The following is a 13,622-nucleotide window of genomic DNA, read 5'->3' as shown; positions in this document are numbered from 1 at the left end:
ACACATTGAAAACAAGGGATTAGGGTAGCAACATACATGAACTCTGAAAGCACACATGGAAAACAAGGGATTATGGAGCAACATACAGGAACTCTGAAAGCACATATGCAGGGGAGTTGCTAGGTCTGGAAAAGACCCGGGGCTACGCTGATGTCGGAACTGTTGGGACTGGGGGCTAGCTAATCTTTTGGCTGTAGCTCCTGAGATTCTATCCGGGGCTACAACCAAAAGATCAGGGGCTATAGCCCCCTTAGCCCCCCCCTAGCAACGCCCCTGCACATATGGAAAACAAGTGGTTATGGGAGAACCATATAGTGGGCTCTAAAAACACACATGGGGATACAAGATATTGGGGAAGCACTGTATGGGGGCGCAGAAAGCACACATGGAATACAAGACACAGGGAGCCCACCATAGAGGGCTTTGAAAGCATGCATGGAAAACATGGGGTTGAGGAAGGAGTCTTCAAGAACTCTGAAAGCACACATGGAATACAAGGGAGGGAGCAACATACATGCCATCTGGAAGCACACATGGAATACAGGGGAGTGTGGGAGCAGCATGCATGCCCTCTGAAAACACACATGGAATACAAGGGAGGGAGCAACATACATGCCGTCTGGAAGCACACATGGAATACAGGGGAGTCCGTCTCCCAGAGTGAAACACAGCACAACCAATAGTTGAAGTCCATTGCAAATCCTGAATCTGATTGCAATAACATTCCTCAATCGAACCCCATTGGCTGAAACTCCTGCCATTAAAGGAACGTTTTAGGTGGCTTCCCCCAGTCCTGTAACTCTTAAATGATGTAAATAGGCATAGGACCAGACTTTTCCCTGGAGATAAAGAGTGCATACTTAAGAAGCCTATTCTGCTTTATTTGATCAGCATTCCAATCCAATGCCTGTACATTCTAAACTTCAAGCAGCAACGCCAACTATTACTGCAGCGCTTAGAAGCGGGAGGAATCGGGCATGAAGAGCTATCTATAAACAATTTGGTGCAATGGAATCAAATGCCTTTGCTTTCCTCAGAGATTAGAAGAACCTCGCCCCTCCCCTTGCTTTTCTTTCATAATTGTAAAGGCATGCTTTTCTGAGAGCCTCAGCAGCGTTTGGCTGCATCTGGTGCTGGAAATATCCACTGGAGAGGCGAGCTGCTGTCCTATTTCTGGAGTTTTAAGGTCTGGACTGTATTAATTCTGTGCACAAACCCGGCCTTGTCTGAGAAACGGGTATTCCCAGGCTCTCAAGCGACGCTTGGCCGTGGCTGTGTTGGGTACAGTGCGCTCCTCTGTGCACAGTACAAGATCTACTGCGGAATCTCTATGGGAATTGGAAAGCCATCAGCAGCCATGCAGTCAATTAAGAAATAAGGCCCACTCTACGGTCTCCATAGCCCCATTAAGGACCAGAGGCAGACTGACGCCCTACCGGTAGTCACTGGGCTGACAGAAGCCAAACCAAAGACCCCCCTACAGCGACCAGGCTGACCAGTATTCTAGTTGCCGTTCCAAAACTTCCTGCCAGGTCAGACTCAAACATTAATGTGTTAATGTTAATGTTAAAGGATATTTGTACCGCGCACTATCACCACCTGAGTGGCACCTGGCGCTCGGTGAACGAACTTGCTGTAAACACAGTAACAGCTCCATGTTTTCTTTATACAGTGCTTCATGCTGGATTCCTCCTGCTTCTAAGCACTGTAAATAATGAGTGCTTGAAATGGAAATTATTTACTGTGGGATCCCAATAGCGATGAGAGGTAGGGGGTTCACCCTGCCCACCTGCAACAGAAATTAAAAACTGCCTATCAGGAAAGTTTAATCATGATCCTCCTGGAAAATAACCCATAAAGGGAGCGTTTCCTTTCCAGGCAAAGTTTAAGGGGCCGATTCATGGAACAAACGTGCGCCGAAAATCCCAGCGCAAGCAGGCGCAAGGGGGCAAGCGTGAGAAAGAAGCGCACGCGCACGTGTGCGATTCAAGGAAGGCGTTGCGATAGTTTCCCACTGGTTGTGCGCCAAATCGGTGCATGTCGCACGCGGGCACGCACGTCATCAAACGGCGTGCGCTACGTGCACAGCAAAAGTGCACATAGCACAGCGCACACAACAAAAGTAGGCGGAACAGTGGGCGTAACACGCGGAATGGGGAATAACGTGTGAAAAAGAAGGCGTAACTGGGGAAGTACTGCAGGGAGCTACACGGAATGCCCACACGCACGTGAACAACCCGTATTCATGGATTCGAATACGGGAACCCCGCACACAGCAAAAGACGCACACAGGCGTGAATGCGTCTGCCACACGAAGGCAGGCGGAAGCGTCCCCGCGCACAGTATAAAAGTGCGCGCAAACAACAAACACGTATATACAGCTACGATGAATGCCCCATTTGTCGCAGCACTGATCATGGGACACCGCAGGAGGAGGAGAATAGCCAGGGCACGCATTTTTTCACCACGGACAAGCCTTTTTGGGATGCCTGACGACCAGGTCTACGGCAGATATAGGTTTCCACCCCGTATCATCCTAGACCTGGTCAGGGAGTGGGAGATGACCTTACATCCCCCACCCTTTGCTCCCAAGCATTGAGCCCCTTGGAGAAGGTGCTCAATGTCCTGCATTTTTTGGCCACTGGGTAATTTCAGCGGACTACTGCCATAGTGGGGGGGGGTCTCACAGGCCACGCAGTCATGCTGCCTACACCAGGTCTTGGCAATCATGACAGCGCGCCTCTCAGTCCGCAGGCACATATACATGCCCAGAACGCCCGCAGAAAGGCAGGCCGTTGTCCTGGACTTTTACAGCGTGGCACACTTCCCCAAAGTGCTTGGTGCCATAGATTGCACCCATGTGGCCCTACGTCCACCTATGGCCACTGAGCACATCTACTGAAACCGCAACCACTGGCATTCCATCAATGTACAGGTGGTATGCGATGCAAAGGGAATCATCACCTCTGAGCCGGGCCCTGGAAGCTGGGCAGCATGGCGACACATGGCTCCTAGGTGAGTACAAATGCCCTTGCACATGCATGCATGCCACACACACACACACAAATACACAAACCCCAATAATCACAACCATTATCACCTCTCCAGGGGACAGTGCCTACCCTCTGAGCAACCACATGATGACGCCAATCCGGAACCCCACCACACCACCCCAGGTAAGATACAACGTGGCCCATATTGCAACCAGGGCCATAGTGGAGCGCACATTCGGAGTGGTCAAGTCACGCTTCCGTTCCCTTGACCGCTCTGGTGGGCAGCTACTCTATGCACCCCCAGTAGTGTGCAGGATCATTGTGGCAGCATGTGTCCTGCACAATGTTGCAACACGGCAGGGCGTACCGGTGGACATGGTGGTGCCCCCACATCCCCAACCACAGGCACAGGCGCTGCCCATGGGTGGGGATAGGGCACGTGGCGAGGAAGCCCGGACCCAGCTTGTGGACACATTTTTCACCTAAACTCCCACCCATGCGGAGTGCACACAGGCCTGGCACATACCAGGTGACAATCGATGATGACAAAGAGACAGTCAACTTCACAAACTTACCACCCTGAAATTGTTGCCATGGAAGTGCCACATTGTGTGCATCCCTAGCTACTTAAACACAAGTAATCCTGTGTGACCAAAAGGCACACATGCAAGGTGTGAATCATACACACCTGCAAAACAGGCCATGACTATCACTGGTATGTAACTCAAACCCTCCCAAACCACAACATGACATGGCAAGTAATAGCCATACACCAACACAGTACCAATAAGGTACACATTGCCATGTGAAAAATGTAAATTGGCATCAGACAATGATGCCTGACATGGAGTCAGATGAAATGACTGACCAACAACCTCCCACCCAAAATAAGTCATACCCAAATGCATTCCAAAAGTCGCAGTTGTAACATAACAATGAATGCCTGTCTACATGCACATTGTGCATTGCAAAATCAACACTGCAGCTTCTGTGTGCCGTGTCCACCTCCTGCAACACACTGCTCAGTGCACAGCACAGTTAACAGCCATTGCATGTGATGCACACCCTGAGCATCACATCTAAGCGACAAACCACATCAAAAAGCAAATTAGGCATGTACAGGATCCACAATTGGTCATAGGACATGTGCTGCAGGGACACAGTGGGCACCAGAAGGAAAACGTAGTGTACACGTGGACATGGAAGGGTGGTTGTACATGTAGTGGATAATAGTGCGAGTGTGTGGGTCAGTAGGGACATGCACTCAACATATGCATGTGCAATCACGTGACCATCAGTGTCCTCTACACATCACATGTGAACATTCACCATGTGTACACCCCAGCATGTCAAACTACAACTATCCCCTCACACCTGAAAGGTAAACACAACACATGAACAGGCATTGATCAGCAGAACACATCATGTACATAGGATACCACAATTACAATGTCAGCGTGCCCATCACACTGCAGGGCAAGGTAACTATCACCAGCAAAGCACCCCCCCTCCCTCACAAATCACCATGACCCACTGAGCAACTGCACCGGGGTTATGGAGCCTTCATCCTTGAATTTCACCTGGCCACAGGATCACCCTTCCCCTTTGTCACCATCTCCCACCTTGTGTGTAAAAAGTTGCCTGCACTCTCAGAGTCCACCTTGATTTGCAAAAACACTACATCCAAAAGAACTCAAAGCAGGCCAACACAGAAGCCAAGCAAAAAGCATTCAGGCAGAAAAACTAACCAGAACAGCCTCCAGTAGATGACTTGAAGTAGAAGTACCTCACAAAGGCCAAGTACTACCACAATGACGTAACAACCAAGGTAGCACAGTAAAACAATGTCACAACAGGATGTGTACCATGTGTGGTACATAACATAGAATGATGCACCACAAACGGATGTGTACTGTCACTGCTCCCGTGTACAGGCGCAGGAGTGGAACGAACCAACCACCCCCACCGTGGTCTGGGTGGCTGCAAGGTCAAACTCACAAAGGCCTCTGAGACCCTGGTGGGGAAGGAGGGTCAGGTATATGCAGTTGGGACAGGTGTTGGCATACTGGATAACCGGAATGAGGGGCAGGAGATGGGAGTAGGATTGACAGGGGAAAGTAGGGAATGCCCAAAAATGTAGTACTCACATTAACACATGCACAATCATACCAAACGTGTTCATCATGCACATAGCAGCAATTCACTGAAAGGGAAGTCAAAGAGAAACTTATCTCTGGGGTGAGTAATGGCCTCCTGCCTGCGCACTCCCAGGTCCGGTAACAGGAGCACTTCAATGCTGCAAAGAGAGTCACAGTTAAAAATCTGTGCGTGCCCATAACACACAAACACACCACCAAATATGCCCCAAAGTAACAAACTACTCTACAAACAGACAATCTGGTGTGGATGCTTCATACCCATACGTAACATTACCCCTGTGATGGTTCATACACAGTCAATGCAGTAAGTCAGGCGCCGGTGGTTGTGTGGCAAATGGAACACCAATGTGTCACGATTCACACAACATGCAATGTTCCCTGGGTAAGCAGACAGACGCATATAGCAAGGTATGACTTCAGAACAAGTCGTGTTCCACCATGACCGAAATAAACTAGGCAGTGCATGTTTCAAATTCTACATGGAAATTAAATGCACTGCACCCGAGTCTGTCCCTTTCTGTCTGTCCCTGTGAGCTGCTTCTTTCCATGTCTCGGAACGCTACATGGGTGATACAAGTGCCTCAATGGACCATGGTGGAACGGAGGGTATGTGCCACTGCCCCTGAAGGTGCCCCAGACAACCTTACAATCAACTAGCCATGAGTCTACCAACACATCCGAGCTGTATTGTGCGCTTCAACACCAATATTCGTCCAAGCTCACCCTCAGTGCTGCTACTAAGCATGCATGTGCAACTGGCCTGGTGGAAGGTTTGCTGTGTTGTGGCCCCCCTGTGCTGCTCGCCTTGCATGGAGTCCCTTGAAACACGTCAGCAGTTTTAGGATGTATGATTGCAATCCCTGTGCCTCTGCTTGCACACACATGTGCATGCGGGCACCACCAAACGTGTCCAGATTCCAGACATCCAATGGCCCATGTCTTCTGGCAAAGGTGGTCTGGAGGCTCATCCCCCTGCAGAAAGGGCATGAAACACATGATTAATGCATTAGATTCATCTGTGTGTGTCTCTTCAGGCATCACATCACTGGACCATGTCAGAGACGTACATCAGAAATCACACCATCAGTCTGTCTTTCACAGCCAAAGGGTGGAACACACTATCTACGGCATGAATTGCAACAAGCACATGTACAGTAACGATAAGAAACATATGACACAATGCATAGCAATGAATGTACACATGAAACACCCCATCTAGCAAAAGCAGAACAGTGGTCAATAACACCCCAATCATCCCCACTAGGGGTGTTAACACAAGTTCCACAGCAGCAGACATGCCACAGATATGACAGTCCAAATACCTTGTGTAATAGGCTGTTACACCGAACCATCCTTGCGAGCCCATGGATAAGGGAAGCAGGAGTGGCATATGTGAATCAAGGCCCCCAAGCAGCAAACACATACACAAGACAAGCCGGAAGGGCCCAGCTGGAACAGACAGTGGATGCTTTCAAAAGCCACAAAGCACCACACTGTCACATGAAAGCACAATAGACAAGCAATTTTAAACTATATTAACTAATTACACTAACTATGAAAAACCTACATTACCTAATTAAACTATCAAACAGAAACTTAACTAACAAAACTAAAAGAAAAATCAAAAATGGCCACATATGACCCGGGGTGGGGGGCACCCAGGAGGGGGGAGGTACAGGGTGCTGCTCAACACCCACATGCGATGATGCTGAGCTAAAAAAAAACCTCCATGGGCTCAACGACTGCACAGCCCGACCTATGTGGGAGATAGATTGTCGTCCGAGTCTGGCTCATCCTGGAAAGAAGGACGTGGCACAGTAGCCTGGCCACACCTAGCCGCAGCTTGCCCCTCGTCGGCAGCAAGTCTGCCGGACGGGTGAGACTGGTTTTGTGTGGCGATGACTTGTAGGTCTGCATGCAGAACCGCCCATGACACACGTGCTTCCTCTTGCAAGGTAGCACGTTTAACACTGAGTTCCTCCTGCAAGGCATGGCTGGACAACCGCTGCACCTCCCGGCAAGCCTGTAGCTCCAACGAGATGGTACGCTCAAGCTGTGCAAACCTCTCCTCTGACCGCTCCCTCTGGGACATCAGAAGGACACCCAGAGTGGATTTAAGGGAAGCATACCCCTCCCTCAGGGCCTCCATGTGTGCCTCTGCGTGAGCAGCAATTGCTTGACGCAGAGACGTCATTTCAGCCTGGCGTGCCCTGTCTGAGGCCGCCATGCCCAGCCAGAGCGAGCGGGCCGTGGACTGTGCTGCCTGCTGCTGGAGAAGCACCTGCCTAGCAGGGGGGAGCACGGATCGGGCCACACACTCCATGCTCTCAGCGATGCTCTCCATTGCTGCCCCCTGCCATTCTGAATTGGCAGTCATGTCTTGCTCCCACTCAGTATACAGCGGTTGCGCGCGGCGACCGCGTTGCTGGGCATGACCCCTGCGGGACCCAAGGACCGGGTGTCCTCGTCGTGTTAACACCGCCCGCGGCTGCACGACTACATGCCCCCGTCGACGTGATGTCCCAGGCACATCAGTGACTGGTGTGGAGGGTGACCCTGAGTCCCGAACCACCACGGGTGGAGGTTCCAAGACTGTCTGACCCCTCAGTGCAGGTGTCGCGGACAGAGGAGTGTCCACATCAGAAGCACACACCTCTGACACATGGACCTGATGCTCATCCAACTCGACATGGACGTCAGAGTCGTCATCAGGGCTGGACTTATAGGCAGCCAGAGACAAGATGGCCTGTAACACTTGGGGGTTTTCGTGGCCTGCCACCCCACGACCCCCACTTGTGCCGGGTTGATGTAGCGATACCAACCCTGTGCCTGGCATGACAACACCATCCTCCGGCTCCATTGCGTTATCATCTGAAAAATAGAGAGAAAAAAGTTCACTACACATGTCAGAAGCACACAACACACACACACACCGACAACATCAGGCAGACATGTGACACACAAAATAGAACCTGGCATGCATGCTGGGTCAACTTGGAATTGCTTCTGTGATCAGACCTGTTGAAAGGTGGCAGTTTGCATTGAAGTGGGACTATGCAGTGCAGCCAATGTGTATGTTACTCACTACCTACATGTACAAGTACTTCATGGTGTGTGTCAGAAAATGTGAAGGCAGTGCAAGGTCAACTTCAGGCATCATGTGCAATGTGCATTCAATTGGTAGCATATCTACAAGCAAAGCACCCCTCCACCCAAGTGCAAAAGCTTGGATGCCTAGCATGGTATCAAAAGGCTGACCATAGACCTGTGTATTGACAGGCAGTGTTGACTAGCATCAACAGCTTCATGTGAGTCAAGTGACAACACTGCAAATGATGATGTGACAGTAAGCAGGACACATGATGAAACGTCTGGAGGCCACCCACGTGTGAAGAAGACACTACACCAGTTGGACAGAGTCATTGGCCATTAAACAGGCTGAGGCCTGTGACCCACCCAGATTGTCAGACCCTAAACATGTGTGCAACGCAGTACTGAGTCACAGTTGACATGGGAAGGCTGATGAAATGCCATGCAATGTATGTCACCCAGGACTTGTTTTACAGTGATCATCCAGTCAAGGACACATAGGGGCATGTGTGCAATGCACATGGAGCATGAATGGGCCCTCATGTCCCAGTACAAGTGAGATACCCTGCATCAAGTACTAAGGCTGTACCACACAGCATATGTCTGGCAGATTGGTTGCGGGAAGTTAGCATGTACACAGGACGCATTAACAGGGAAGTACCCAATGGCAATATTGAAGCAGACCAGTGCAAAGGTGGAATTGGGGTACAGAGCGGGGGGTGGAGGGGCAAGGGAGCATGCCTACATGGAGTACCCGCATGCAGGCAGAGGACACATGCACGTCAGTCATGCTATGACATCGTGCGTTGGCTGAGAGGAAGGTCTCCCCACGCAACATGCAGAAGGGCCAGTGAGCTGGAACATGGACCGGAGGGGCATACTGGTAACCAGCATGTGAGTAGTGTGCAATAGAATAGTGTTGATGCGGACAGTCCCCATCTGCTCCACATGTCCACCATCCAGCAGAGCAGACATGCATCACAGAAGCATTGCAATCCTTGCACATCCGAACCATGTACACGTAACATGTAGTGGCATTCATGCACAACACATCCCACAAGTAAAACACACACGTCCTCAACAAACACGCATCAACACTCACTGGACTGGGCATCAAAGTCCGGCATCTCTCCCACTCCTTAGACCGATTCAGATGGTATGAACTCCGCAACGAATGACTCATGCGGAGTGAGGACTTCCTCCTCTGGTGCAAGCCCACCGCCAGTCACCAGAATCGAGTTGTAATTTGAGGCACGCTTAGCCTTAGCGCTGCGTTTGATGTCATTCCAATGCTTTTTGCACTCTTGCGCCATGCGCACCTCATGGCCGAATGCACTGACATGTTCCGCAACATGCTTCCAGTGGGTATCACGTTAGGCAGTCGTAGTCTGACTATTGGCACCCACTAGCATGTCACGGCTGTGGCCCCGCACGTAGCCCATGAGGAAGTCCAGTTCCTGGTTGCAGAAAGGCTTCTTCCTCGACGTGCAGGAGGTCGTGGCTGTGTGTGGGGTCCCAGCCTGTGCTGCAGGTGCAAACTTCCTCCTCTTGGATTGTGGCTCAGACCCTGGCTGGCTAATGCCGCCATGACCAGTATGGCCAGTGGGTTCGGTGGATTGAGCCAAGGGAGTGGCAGGTGGAGGGACGACCAAAGGCCTGACTTCTGTCAGTGGCAGCTGGGTGCCCTCTAATGGACCCTGCGCAGCAACATCCGCTGTGGCAGGGTCATTGACCGCAACTGTCCTGGTTGGCAGACTCACAACCGGGGTGTTGTTGGGTGCATCTGCCCCTGCACTTGCCAACACCCGGCTGTTTGGGGCAGCAGATGACATAACTGCCCCAGGGACACGTGTCTTGGTCAGGGCAGCCCTGCGTGCCCCGCCGGTTTCCCTCCTGGCCTGTTGGAAATCTTCCAAGGGCTCCTCAAGTGCCAACGCAGGCTGCGCTGGCAGACCCTGAGCCTGGGTGGCGGTGTCCACAGCTGCACCTGCAACTACCACTACCCTTGGGCCCGTGGCAGTCGATGGAACGGACTGCCGGGTCACACGGGCGCCAGTGCCAGATGCAGAAGCTGCATCTCCCGGAACCACAGGGGGTGGTGGCATGACGGCACCGACACATGGCACGACATTGTGCTCAAGTGGCGCACCCCTGCCTCTTCCCCTCTGCGGCTGCCCTGGACACCATGGAGTCCCCCTACTCCCTGGTCACCCTGGCCACGTCCCTGACCACGCCCGCCACGAGGAGGACGCCCAGCTGAGGCGCCCCTCACCTTTGGTGTCCTCCCAACCACGGCACAGATGGAGTAGTGCCAATGGGAGGTGTACACCACAATTGACCTGGGCAATTGGGGTGAAGGGGGTGGGAAGCAAGATGTTAACAGCCACCCTGCACCTGCAAGGCTGTATGTGACCCCGGTGATGTAGTGACGGGTCACGCAATGCTCAGGCACCCCAAAACTGCTGGAAAACCGTGCAAGCAACCCTTCAGCCTATGTGCGTGGAATCAACCTCCCGCAGTATGCGGCGGCACCCAGTAACACGAAAAATGCGTACACCTGGGACACGCAGGCTACTATGACATCAAAAATGGTGCGATACACGGGGCACCCGCAGTGGGAAAAATAGTGTGCGCGACTCACCATCTGACTAGAGCGATGCAGAAAAACATGCATAGCCAATACCCCCACTAAAAGAAGAGATACGCCCTTGATAGCTGTGAAGTTGTGATGGCGTGCAAAACAACACGAAGCAGCAACACACGTCGGTCTCCACGAAAGGCACGTAGAGCGAACTGCTGGCCCCACTCACCTTTAACCCATGCTGAGGGAAACGCCCGCATGTGTCACGTCTCTTACGCGCGTAGGCCCTTTCCTCGGATTACACGCATTCACATGGGGACGTGGATTTTTTTTGCACGTGCGCTAATCCACTATGCCCACGTCGCGGGGGAAACGGCCGTGCACGCCTGCGCGTGTCACGTCATAGAAGCGCTTACGCGCGAAGGGGCTTTGGTCCAATGAAATCGCTGATGCGCTTACGCGCTAAGGGCCTTTCCTCGAATTACACGCTGACGTGCAATTTTTTCACGTGCCAAATCACTCCGTATCAAGCTGGCCACGCGAAAACACAGGGAAGACCACGCTCCTGCCCTGAAGGCCATGTTCCTGCCCCCCAGAGCCCCGAGCACGCTCCCACCTGCCATCTGCTGCTGCCTGACTGCCTGCTGCCCACGTGCCCTGCTATTTGGTGCCTGCACATAAGCCATCTGCAGGGGTCCAGTTGCTGTGTCCACCCCTACTGGAACAGAAGACTCCCGACTGGGATACCATCGCTCCACAGCCCAGCCCCAGGACCCAGTTGCCCACCCACGCCTGCCTCGGGGGTCGCCATGTCGGGGCAAACACCATCTGAGACCACTGGCGACCCCCAGCCAGAGGGGCAGAGGGCCACCAGCTTCAGTCAAAAGGAAGTTGGTGTCCTGGTGGAGCATGTCCTGGGGCATTATGATGCCCTCTTCGGAACATCACGTGCCAACAAGGAAGGACGGGATAGGATCTGGGACGACTTTGTGGTTGCCATCAACGCGGAGGGTGTGGTAACCCGCAAACATCAAGCAAGTCAAGAAGCGCTGGGAGGACTTGAGGTCCAGGACCCTCATAAAGGCCCGGCGCCTCGTGGAGGGGGGCCGGGGCAGCATGAGTACCATCCAGATGAGGGTCCTGGAACGCGTAGGCCCAGCGCCCCACGCCCAGATCCTTCAGAGGCAGATCCGTCTGGAGTTGAGCGGTAAGTGGCCAAGCATTGCTGTGTGAGACAGGGCTTGTTGCAGGGTGCTGGTTGTCTGATATTTGCCTGTATGTGTGACATAGGCCATGTACGTATGTGTGTGTGCAGGGACATCATGGTCATGCATGTGAGACCAGTAATGTGTGACCCACATGGTAGGTGCATGTGTTACAATGCAACATGCGGAGCAGCATGCGGAATGCACACATTAATGCATGCCTGTCTCTGTTATTGGACATGGATGGGGTGGGAGAGATGGGTGCTGCGGTCATGGACATGTATGGTGTCCATGTCTGTGTGTCTGACTTGCGTGTCTGTGACTTGTAAACGCCATGGATGCATGACACATGTCTGTGACAATGTTCAGATTCACTGATGCAGCCTACTCATCCTTGTATCCACAGTGTCTGGGGTGTACAAGGCCAGATGGATGAAACTACGGTGAAGTGTGTGCATGTGATAGGGATGACCCATGATGCTTGTGAGTTTCAAACCAGCATTGTATGTTTCAAGAGTCCCTTGGACATGTATGCTAATGTTCATTGCATGCGCCATGCCTATTACTGCATGTGTTTTGCCTGCACTGACCCATGTGTTGTGGAGGGACATGATGGAAGTGATGTTTGACAGTGCCACTCATCTGCTATTGCTTCCTGTCTAGGGGACCATTGTACAGTACCCTGATGCTTGTGTTCTATGTCTCCCTCTACGCAGCGGCAAGTGATGAAGAGGGCGGAGACGGCGCTGTGGAGCAAAGCGGCGGTGATGCCCCAACCGGCCGGCGACGCAAGGCCCAGTCACCCTCCCAGAATTTACCATCGTCCGGGAGTGAGGGGACTGGTGCTGTGTCTGCCACTACGGCTGCAGTGGAAGGGGTGGGTGAGCCCCCACAGGGGCTTGCAACGGCGGGAGACGGTGTGGAGCCATCCAGGTTGGTGGTTTCCACATAGGAGGAGGAGGTCGCTACTGAGCCACACATGGGGCCTGGTGGGGGTGGTACCACTGGTGCAAGTGGTGCAGTCCAGGGGCAGGGACAGGAGGCAGCACAGGTCGCCGTGGAGGGGCCTGTGCATGTCACTGTCCCTGATACTGTGACTGCACCACCATGCACCAGCAGGGATGCCCCATCCCAGGCCCGTCCGCAGGTAGGGGGGATGTCCATGTCATCTGATACTCCTCTACCTGCGGACGAGGGGACCCATGGCCGTATGGAGAAGGTCCTGATTGGTGTCGCGTTGCACACGCGTGAAATTCATGATGACGTGCGTGCTTCCTGGGGGGAGCACGCACGTCATCACGAAGAGCAGCGTGCCAACGTGGCCCAGTTGGGAGTGTCCATGGTCGGGGGTTTTGTACATGTGTCGGCCACTCTGGCGGCCCTCTCCTCCTCTGTGGAGACTATGCGCCAGTCGTTCTCCATGCCTTCTTCCGGCCCAGATGCCACCAGGGCCCCCTGTGGACCTGCCCTGACCAACGCAGCCAGCTCGGTGGGGATCCCATCCCTGCCACAGTCGGGAGTCGGAGGTCCAGCAGGGGTGGACACCACAGCAACTGGACCCCAGCAGATGGAGGATGTGCCGGCATCATCGGGC

This window comes from Ambystoma mexicanum, chromosome 11 (assembly GCF_040938575.1).
Source record: "Ambystoma mexicanum isolate Mex_15411 chromosome 11, UKY_AmexF1_1, whole genome shotgun sequence".
NCBI classification, from domain to species: domain Eukaryota; kingdom Metazoa; phylum Chordata; class Amphibia; order Caudata; family Ambystomatidae; genus Ambystoma; species Ambystoma mexicanum.
Note: the sequence above shows the minus strand (reverse complement) of the source record.